Here is an 11,161-nt window from a genome sequence, read left to right as displayed (position 1 = left end):
TATTTACATCTTTCTAGAAGTATTTCATCGAGCCCACTGTGAAGGATCTAAAACAGCAAAAAGGAAAAGTATGAATCTTATTGCTTTAACTTAATGTATTGCTTTAGAATAAGAAAAAAGAAGCTACTCTTATGTACAAATGCAACACTGATAAAAATATCAAAGCATACATCTATAAGATTAATCTTCTAGAAAATTAAAATACTAAAATTCTTCTTTAGATTCACTTAAATGGCAATATTTAAGAGATGACTCAAGAACAATTAAAATTTTGCTCCAGAAGATGAAAAAAAACTAATTTTACACATTTAGATAGAAACTCTACATAACTCTCTCCATATAAATATATATAACTATATATGTAACTCTATATTCTATGTGTATAGAGTACATGCAACTGTAATGATATATTTATATAAGCAACTATGCATTATATAAGTAACTATATATTTATATAAGTATAGATAATATATAAGTATATAGTCATAAAAGTATTTATATATATTTATATTATACATATAAATTAAATATATATCAGGGTTTGATCCCTGGGTTGGGAAGACCCCCTGAAGAAGGGAATATCCACTCCAGTATTCTGCCCTGGAGAATTCCATGGACTTTCCATGGGGTACCAAAGAGTCAGACACAACTGAGCGACTTTCACTTTCAAGAATATATATATGTATATATATTCACTGTCTAACTTATGTCATTTGAGCTTGAACTGGTAAGGTTATCAAAACACTTACAATAGATGCCCCACTCTCCCCCCCAAAATTTCACATTTTAATAGGAAACAGTCCTTTGAGTCAAAAAGAACTTAAATATCGATGACAAGCTAGTGGTGACATTTGAAACTCTTCTGCCACATGGAAAGCAGACTCTAGCACCCACCTTCTCCCACACCTCAGTACAGTACTACGTACCTGCAAAAGTTTTGGAGTTCCACCCATATACACCTGACACGATGGGGCAGTCAGATAACAGATGTCACTACCTGCCAGTCCTCCTCCTGGAGATCATGCAATGTGGTACAAAGAGCAATGGGCTCTGGAGGCCACAAACCTGGAATCCAATCCTTTTGCTAATGTTGAATCTTGGACTGTTAGTTCAGTTTAGATGCTCAGTCGTGTCTGACTCTTTGTGACCCCGTGAACCGCAGCATGCCAGGCCTCCTTGTCCATCACCAATACATCATCACCTTGTCCATCCCAGAGTTTACCCAAACTCATGCCCACATCCAGCCATCTCATCCTCTGTCGTCCCCTTCTCCTCCTGCCCCCAATCCCTCCCAGCATCAGAGTCTTTTCCAATGAGTCAACTCTTCGCATGAGGTGGCCAAAGTACTGGAGTTTCAGCTTCCATCAGTCCTTCCAATGAACACCCAGGACTGATCTCCCTTAGGATGGACTGGTTGGATCTCCTTGCAGTCCAAAGGACTCTCAAGAGTCTTCTCCAACACCGCAGCTCAAAAGCATCAATTCTTCGGTGCTCAGCTTTCTTCCCAGTCCAACTCTCACATCCATACATGACCACTGGAAAAAACCATAGCCTTGACTAGACGCACCTTTGTTGGCAAAGTAATGTCTCTGCTTTTTAATATGCTGTCTGGGTTGGTCATAACTTTCCTTCCAAGGAGTAAGCGTCTTTTAATTTCATGGCTGCAGTCACCATCTGCAGTGATTTTGGAGCCCCCCAAAATAAAGTCAGCCACTGTTTCGACTGTTTCCCCATCTATTTGCCATGAAGTGATGGGACCAGATGCCATGATCTTAGTTTTCTGAATGTTGAGCTTTAAGCCAACTTTTTCACTCTCCTCTTTCACTTTCATCAAGAGGCTCTTTAGTTCTTCTTCACTTTCTGCTGTAAGGGTGGTGTCATCTGCATATCTGAGGTTATTGATATTTCTCCCAGCAATCTTGATTCCAGCTTGTGCTTCCTCCAGCCCAGCATTTCTCATGATGTACTCTGCACATAAGTTAAGTAAGCAGGGTGACAATATACAGCCTTGACATACTCCTTTACCTATTTGGAACCAGTCTGTTGTTCTTAGATACCACCAATTCAAGAGGGTGGGTTAGTTAGAAAGAAGAACCTGCAAAGGAGTAGAGAAAGATTTCTATTAATATAACCTTCCAGATAGAGTGAGGGAATCAGACTTATTTTATATTTGATAATATGAATAACCAATCTAAAAGTATCAAATATAAATTAGAATAGAATGATGAATGATAAAGTGATGTTTATTCTGTTTGATTCTATACATTCCTGATTGTGTTGATTGTGGTGATGATGATAGAAAATAATAGAAATTACCATATCCTGTGTCTTTCCTATGTGTCAGGAAATGATTTAAGTGCTTAGTATTTACCTTTCACAACAACCCATGAAATAGACAGTATTATACCCCACTTTAAAAATGAGCAAATGTAGAAACTGAGAGGATAAGGAACTAGCTGAAGGTCACACAGATAGTAAGTGATGAAGCTGGGTTTCAGACCCAGAAGTGCCTACAACTCCAGAAACTTCACTCTTTCTTACTGAGTATATGCTAACCGGATTTCTAAATGGCTCTGTGGACATTCCAAAAAACATGAACTTAACAAAGTGCTATTAACTAATCTTTATTATCACATAAATATTACTAACATTACTATGAATGTGATAAATTTCTATATATATATTAAGAGCTTTAGGTCTCAAAGTGACCTTTGAGGTAAATTTAATCAACCCTCAAATCTACAAACAAGGATCTGAGCTATCTCAAGTTTCATTAAACAATAACAAAACCACCAGTGGTTCTCATTAGTGCTAGACAAAGTGAAACTCTTTGTTTATATTTGTTGATAATGATGATAATTAAAGTTTGAAATAAAATGACAATGCACTAACAGGATAGTATCTGCTTACTCTAGGATTTGACACAAAAGGTTGAAAAGTTTTCAAACCTCATTAACTAACTTTGTTGCTGAACAGTATGACAAAAATCAAGGGGCTTCCTGGACAAAGGCTATTTGGCTCTCTCTTAATCATTCTGGAATTATCAAAGGTATGTTCTGGTTTAAATTATCCTTGAGTTCAGTTCAGTTCAGTTGCTCAGTCGTGTCCGACTCTTTGCGACCCCATGAATTGCAGAACGCCAGGTCTCCCTGTCCATCACCACCTCCCGGAGATCACTCAGACTCACGTCCATCGAGTCAGTGATGCCATCCAGCCATCTCATCCTCTGTTGTCCCCTTCTCCTCCTGCCCCCAATCCCTCCCAGATTCAGAGTCTTTTCCAATGAGTCAACTCTTCACATGAGGTGGCCAAAGTACTGGAGTTTCAGCTTTAGCATCAGTCCTTCCAAAGAACACCCAGGACTGATCTCCTTTAGAATGGACTAGTTGGATCTCCTTGCAGTCCAAGGGACTCTCAAGAGTCTTCTCCAACACCACAGTTCAAAAGCATCAATTCATTGGCGCTCAGCTTTCTTCCCAGTCCAACTCTCACATCCATACATGACCACTGGAAAACCCATAGTCTTGACTAGACGGACCTTTGTTAATTTTTATTAAGAAATCTGGTTGTCCAAAATTGAATTTATTTTTCTCTCAAGTAAAGTGTTTCTAAAAGTAATTGAAAATAAAAGCATTATTGAAAAAGCAAAAACTAATCAAAATCAATTACAGAATAAGGCCAATATCAATCATTTTAGAATAAGATCATTGGCTAAGAGAGAAAATTTGACTCAGTTCAGTTCAGTTTAGTCGCTCAGTCATGTCCGACTCTGTGACCCCATGAATCGCAGCACGCCAGGGTTTCCCGTCCATCACCAACTCCCAGAGTTCACTCAAACTCACGTCCATCAAGTCAGTGATGCCATCCAGCCATCTCATCCTCTGTCGTCCCCTTCTCCTCCTGCCCCCAATCCCTCCCAGCATCAGAGTCTTTTCCAATGAGTCAACTCTTCACATGAGGTGGCCAAAGTACTGGAGTTTCAGCTTTAGCATCAGTCCTTCCAAAGAACACCCAGGACAGATCTCCTTTAGAATGGACTGGTTGGATCTCCTTGCAGTCCGAGGGACTCTCAAGAGTCTTCTCCAACATCACAGTTCAAAAGCATCAATTCTTCGGCGCTCAGCTTTCTTCCCAGGCCAACTCTCACATCCATACATGACCACTGGAAAAAACCATAGCCTTGACTAGAAGGACCTTTGTTGGCAAAGTAATGTCTCTGCTTTTGAATATGCTATCTAGGTTGGTCATAACTTTCCTTCCAAGGAGTAAGCGTCTTTTAATTTCATGGCTGCAATCACCATCTGCAGTGATTTTGGAGCCCTGAAAAATAAAGTCTGACACTGTTTTCACTGTTTCCTCACCTATTTCCCATGAAGTGATGGGACCAGATGCCATGATCTTCGTTTTCTGAATGTTGAGCTTTAAGCCAACTCTTTCACTCTCCTCTTTCACTTTCATCAAGAGGCTCTTTAGTTCCTTTTCACTTAGTGGCTTTTTAAAATTATTATTGATTTGTTTTTTAATCCCTCCATCTTTAATAGGATAATTTTTTTCCCATAACCAGTTTACTAGTTATTTGGAAAATGTATTTTTTAAGAAAAAATTTACTATCACTATAAAATGACAAAATTAAATCCCCAGAAGTTTTCAACCTCATTAATAATAATAAAAGACTAAAATGAGATACCATGTTTATGCTGTGAAATTGACAGTGATAAAAGACTCCCCCCCCACCCCAAATTCTTTATGTTGGTCAGGGTGTGAGAAAAGAAGTTTATGTGTTTTAATAATACTAGGAAATAAACTAAGGCAGTCTTTCTGGACTCCATTTGGCAATATTCCTTACAGTGTGTTTTTTCAAAAATATGTACTTTATACAACAATTCCACTTCTAGGAATGTGATCTCATGTTGCCTTGTGTGCAAAGTCTTGCTTATAGTGAGAGTAATATCTGGGGTGTTCATTATAGCAAGAAAGAAGGAAGGAGGGGAGGCAAAGAGGGAGGAAGAAAGGAAGGAAGAGAATTTAAAAAATCAAAATACTCATCAGTAGGAACTGCTTAAATAAATAAATATAGTGCAGTGCATTCATAAAAAATCCACATTATTTTTCTATTAAAAGTGATATTGTGGATAAATATTATTGAAATAGAAATGACTCACCTATGTTACTATTTTTAAAAAAATACAAAACTCAATGTAACTGTATGCTTCCATTTATATGAATTTCAAGAACAGGCAAAACCAGTCTGTAGCAATAGATATCAGAAGAGTGTTTGCCTAGGAAAGTGGAGAGCAGGTGAAGAAAGCAGACTTATTTGCAAAGAGGTAAGTGAACTTTCTGGATTGGTGGAAATGTTCCAACCTCGGAATATAGCTGGAGAGGGAGGAAGAGGAACAGGGTAAGTACATATGGCTTAAGACTCATCAAAAGGTATGATGATTTGGAGAGGACTTTTGGGTGGTGGAATTATGTTTGTTTAGCTTCCTTTTTTTTCCAAGCTTGTCAACCAGCATTTTAATAGTTAAAATAAACACAAATATACAAATGTATTCAAATAAGCATCAATGACCCTGAAAAGAGAAAGTGTTAGTCACCCAGGCGTGTCTGACTCTGTGTGACCTTATAGACTCTAGCCTGCCAGGCTCCTCTGTTCCTGGAATTCTCCAGGCAAGAATAGTAGAGTGGGGAGTCATTCCCTTCTCCAGGGGATCTTCTGTCGCCCTTAACCCAGATATACCTTCCCACCATCTCAACGGGTACTATGCAGATTACCCAAAGCATCAAGGAGCTACTTGAGGTTCGCAGAGCCCTACGTTTCTGTGGAGGGATACCACTGAGTATACCTGCTGGGTGGAGGTCCTTCCAGGTTTGCACTCGCCAGTCATTTGTTTCATCTTCCAGATAGCTTCACACGCCCAAGTCACATAAGAATTTGGTCATTTTGAGGCATGCTTTAAGTAGATCTTATTAATAGAACCCAAACTCCTCTTAGGTCCAGAGGAGAAACCTTCAAATTACTGAAGGCAATGCAAATGCTTTATGGCCCAGAGAAATTCTTTCACAGGTGTCCTACAAGCTTCTAAGTATGATTTTGCCATTAGTTTCAGCACCATGAACAGCTGAGCCTGAGCTCCAGCCCCTCCAGTAGAGGGGCCTATTATAGACAAATTAGCCCATCTTTACCAGACAGGGAAGCCTTCTGTGCCAGATGTGTTCAAGGCCAAGGCTGGGTGTCTGCCACTTCTTGCTGGCAGACGTGTTCACATGCAGCCCACAACTCTCAGCCTGGGCTGCTGGGTGGTTAACCATGCAGTCACAACTGCCTCCTAGCAATAATAGCACAAACAACCTTGGGGACAGGTGGAAGAGGGAGGGAATAGTCACAAGAAGATGAAACGTGATTGCATTCCTCCTCCTTAAAACCTCTACAGGATGGATACAAATTGAGAACTGAGGTATGTAGAGACAAGTGAGAATGGAAGTCTAGCGTCTCCTTGGGATACAGCCAAGGAAGCTGGTGAACAGACAGAATTAAGAGAAGCTTGGGCTCAACAGTGTGGCTTGGATCTGGATCAGGATGTCCACAGGATCTATCTCACTAGCCCGCTAGACATCTTGCCCACAGGACCTTAGACTTCCCTGGTCTCAAATTGAACATCCCTGCATTGCCTCTGCCCTGCTACTTCCTTTGCAAAGCCATCTCAGTGAATGATACCCCAATCTACCACTTTATCAGAGAAAGAACCTAGAAGCCATTTTAGACTTCCTCCCTCATCTTCCACACCTGATCAGTTACCAAGTCCTATAGATTCTATCTTCTAAATAATCTTTCTGACCAGCCTTTCCTTCCAGTTTGTGCCACCAGCTGTCACAAAACTTGTTCTCTAATGTATGCCTAACCTTATTAAATTACAAATTGGATCATGCCATTGTCCTAGTCCAGTCTTTCCATGGCTCTCTATCATCTACCTAGAGGTTTCTTGAGACAATGCCTTCTGCTGCTGCTGCTAAGTCGCTTCAGTCGTGTCTGACTGTGTGTGACCCCATAGACGGCAGCCCACCAGGCTCCTCACTGCCAGGTATTTAAATGTGCAAAGTTAATGATATGATATAGCCAAATAGGACGCAGTATGGACCTGGAAAAGACCTATCCCACTTAGAGGCATTCAAGCCTAAAGCTAGTTTACAACAGCTGCGCTGGCCCAGTAAAACTCTTTCTGAGGTCATTTTGATACTCCTGTCTATACAACAGAGTCCAAACTCCTTAAGCTCCCTGCATTTAGCTCTGTGAGGTAGCTAGTATCTGCTTCTTCAGCCTTGTCTTCAGCTATTCTCAGCAAGTAGCTTTCATTTTCCTAAAGATTCTTTTGCACACAGCAGTGCCTTTGAACATGATCTTCCCTTATCCTGGGCCCCTCTTCTTCCCCTATCTTGCCTGGAAACTCTCATTTTAAGACCTCTGCTGCTGGCCTTCTGGAGTCCCAGAGGGGATAGTACTCTGGACATACATCTGTTATTGTTCTTCTTTCTCAACTTACAAATATTTATTTTTATTCCCTACTAGACAGTACTTAGGGGACTTGTCTAAATTGCACAAATTATATGTTACAAAATAAACAGCAAAGGCAAAATTTTCTAGAGACAGTTTTCCTCCACAATATTTTAAAGGTTGGAAAAATATTGCTTGAATATCACAGAACACTTTTATTTATTTATTTATTTGGTGTTAATTTTGACTATATTTAGAGAGTTAATGGAGAATTTAAGGGGCTTCTGAATATGCACTACTCTATGACTTCAGACAGTCTCTGCCCACAAAACTTTATTGAATATGATATTGCAACAATCTCTTTCTTAAACTTACTACTTTGTACCCAGGTATAGCCGATTAACAATGTTGTGATTGTTTCAGGTGGACAACAAAGGGACTCAGTCATACCATATGCATGTATCCATTCTCCCCCAAACTCCCCTCCCATCCAGACTGCCACATAACATTAGATATTGCAAAAATCTTATGCCAGAAAAGCTGCTTTAGGCCTTGATCAGTTTCACAAAATGTTAACAGGATAATATTAATTATTATTGTGAATTTTTAGTGTTCAAAAGAAAGAGAGGAAGAAAGAAACTGTTACAAGTTCCAGTGCCTTTTAAAAAGTTACTTGAAGAAATAAAAGGGAACTCAACTCCACTCCCACAACTGGGTCACAAGCTCCATTGGCAGAAGTAGTTGAGTGCTCAGTCACATGAAATAGTTCTATTTCTCAGAACTTGTCCAAAGGGACCTCTCCTGCCTGCAGAGATAGAAGTAAGGAAAAAAGAATCTTTCCTATACCTTTAAGTTTGACCTGCTTCATTTTTTTCCCTCCCTTCCTGCCCATTGATTTAAGTCATTGGAGAGACATGGAAATAAAATGGGAAGTTGGAAAGGAAAGATATAGTGAAGGATGAAGTGGGGGGCAGTAATGGGGTCTTTCGAGGTATCCATGCCTGCAGTGGCTGAGGTTAAATGAAGTCTATCACAAAGCTACAGTAACCTCGCCACTTCCTACCTTGCACATAACAGACTGAGCTCTAGCACTGACTTAAAGGTGAATGGTCTGGAGTGAACTCATTCATTCATTGTTCACCAAATCCTCCCAGAATTCTTTTTTAATAATTGTTGTTAAGATTATACATGATTTTATTCTTATTAACCAATGTGAAAGTGATTAAGATTTGGCTGGGAAAAAAATACAAAGGCATTCTATTCTAATATAAACATGCTAACGAAAGAAAATTGGGAAAATATAGAAAAGCATGCAGGAAAAAAACCCACCTATATTCAAGGATCTGTATATAATTATGACTGTATTATATGTACTTCATACACTTTAACTTTGTTACAAGTTCTTGCCTTGTTTTTAGAAACTACTTAGTTTTTTAAAAAATAGTTACATAGTAAAAAAAATAGTTACATAGTAAATTTTGAAGTGGATATTGTAATTTATATAACCATTTACAGACATTTGTTTTTTTCAAAGATTCTGGAATAGCAATATGGATTTAACCCTTTTAAAAGCTCTCAGTACCAGCAATGGGTAAATAAGAATGCCTCCAAGATGGTGTAGGCAGCAGTAGGAGAAAGATTTAGAAAGTTTTTAGCCATTGGTTTCTTTTACCCAAGAAAAACAGGTACAATATCATGAATTACAGACAAAAGCAGGAAATACTCTGAAATTTCCTCAAGAAAAATGTACTTAAGTCTTTATTGACTTGAAGTTCCCACCTCTAGCAAGGCTTTGGGGGAAGAGAGGAATGTTAAACAAGGAGTACAGATAAATGAGAGGTGGTGTAAAGATATGAAGTTGGGAAAAAGAAAACACAGGCTCTTAAGTGACACCCTGAAGAGTTTTTCTCCCATTGCTGCCTTGGATGGTGACTAGACTATCTGATAAGCTTGCCACAAATCCTTAGGTGGAACCCTTTCTTAAAGAACTTTAACAACCATTTGTTAACAGTAATCTCCTTTCTACCCTAAGTGTCTTTTCTCCAAATCATTCATCTTTTCCCACGCTCTTTATACTTTACTAGCAACAGAGTAAGGGGCAGATGTTTCACAGAATGCATGTGGCTGGAATCACCACTGTGGGAAAGAATGCTTTGAAAGTAATAGAGAATTTAGAGTCTCCCTAAACAGAATTTTCCTGGACTTTTGTAGCAGTCTGGGGGAAACATGCGACTATTGTTATACTTTCATTTGATTTTCACTTAAATCAAATTTTTTCTTAGTTATCTTAAGGGACTTCCCTGGGAGTCCAGTGGTTAAGAATCCGCCTTCCAATGCAGGGGATGTGGATTCAGTTCCTGGCTGCGGGACTAAGACCCCACATGCTGCGGAGCCTGTGCACCACAACTAGAAAGAAGGCTACACACCGCGATGAAAGGCCCACCTGCCACAACTAAGACCCAGCGCAACCAAAGATAAATAAATATTTTTTAAAAGAAGTTTATCTCCAAATTTTGAACTCATTCTGTTTTGCCAAAAGTGTTTTTAATTATTATCGCAGTTTGTCCTCATGAAACTCTGAGAGATGGGTGGGCAGGTATTAATACTTCCACTTCAAAAGGAAAACAGTTGACGATAATAAAGGAACTGCCATCAGAACCCAGAGAGCTTGTCTTTCAGCCCAGTGTGCCGTTCCCTATAGACTAGACTGTCACAGTGGCTTTGGCAAATGGCATTGTTAGAAAACCTATGGACAAATGGCTCGTGCTTCTGTGATCAGGTATCTCACAATTTTGTACTACAGTTTCAAACCTAACATAAACCCTGAGAATTTTTCTCAAGTACATATTGATGTATTCTGTCTTAAAACCTCCCTGTGCACATGTACTACATCAGTTCAGTTGTGTCCAACTCTGTGCAAACCTATGGACTGTAGCCCGCCCGGCTCCTCTGTCCGCAGGATTCTCCAGGCAAGAATACTGGAGTGGGTTGCCATGCCCTCCTCCTGGCACTCTTGCCCACCCAGGAATCAAACCTGCATCTCTTAAGTCTCCTGCATTGGCAGGAGGTTCTTTACCTCTAGCGCCACCTGAGAAGCCCCAAACCTCCCCTAGTTTCTTCAAATATGAATTTTTAAAATCTCTTATCTAATGAACCCACATATAAGTAGAAACCAAAGATAATTTTATCATTAATTTTTCCAAAAAGTTAAAAGAGATAAAGACAAGTCTTCACATATAGTACCATATTTGAAAAACTATGGTTGAGATTTAAATGGTAAGCAAAGCTATGAAATGCAATTGTGTCTCTTAAATGCCGAAAAACTACACTATGTGTGGCTTAAATAAATATTTATCCTGACATTACCTGACTCTGTCAAATAAAGTAGAACAATACTTTTTTTCGATGATTAGATATATAAATGTTCAGCCTGATATTTGCCTTTTAAACTAATGTGACTTGATAAAACAATGGAATACAGAAGACCCCTGAAGAATATAAAACTGAAATAGAAGATGTCTTCTAACACAATACTTTAATGTATTACTAATTTTCTTTTCAAAAATTAAACTGATAATGAAAGCTACCTTCACTAGAGATAGGGGGAATCTGTGTATGCATGTGTGTATGCATATGTGTGTTATTGTCAAACAGCAATTTTCAAGAGCC

The sequence above is a fragment of the Bubalus bubalis genome, chromosome 4 (genome assembly GCF_019923935.1).
Source record: "Bubalus bubalis isolate 160015118507 breed Murrah chromosome 4, NDDB_SH_1, whole genome shotgun sequence".
Taxonomy (NCBI): Eukaryota; Metazoa; Chordata; class Mammalia; order Artiodactyla; family Bovidae; genus Bubalus; species Bubalus bubalis.
This window is presented reverse-complemented; position numbering follows the sequence as displayed.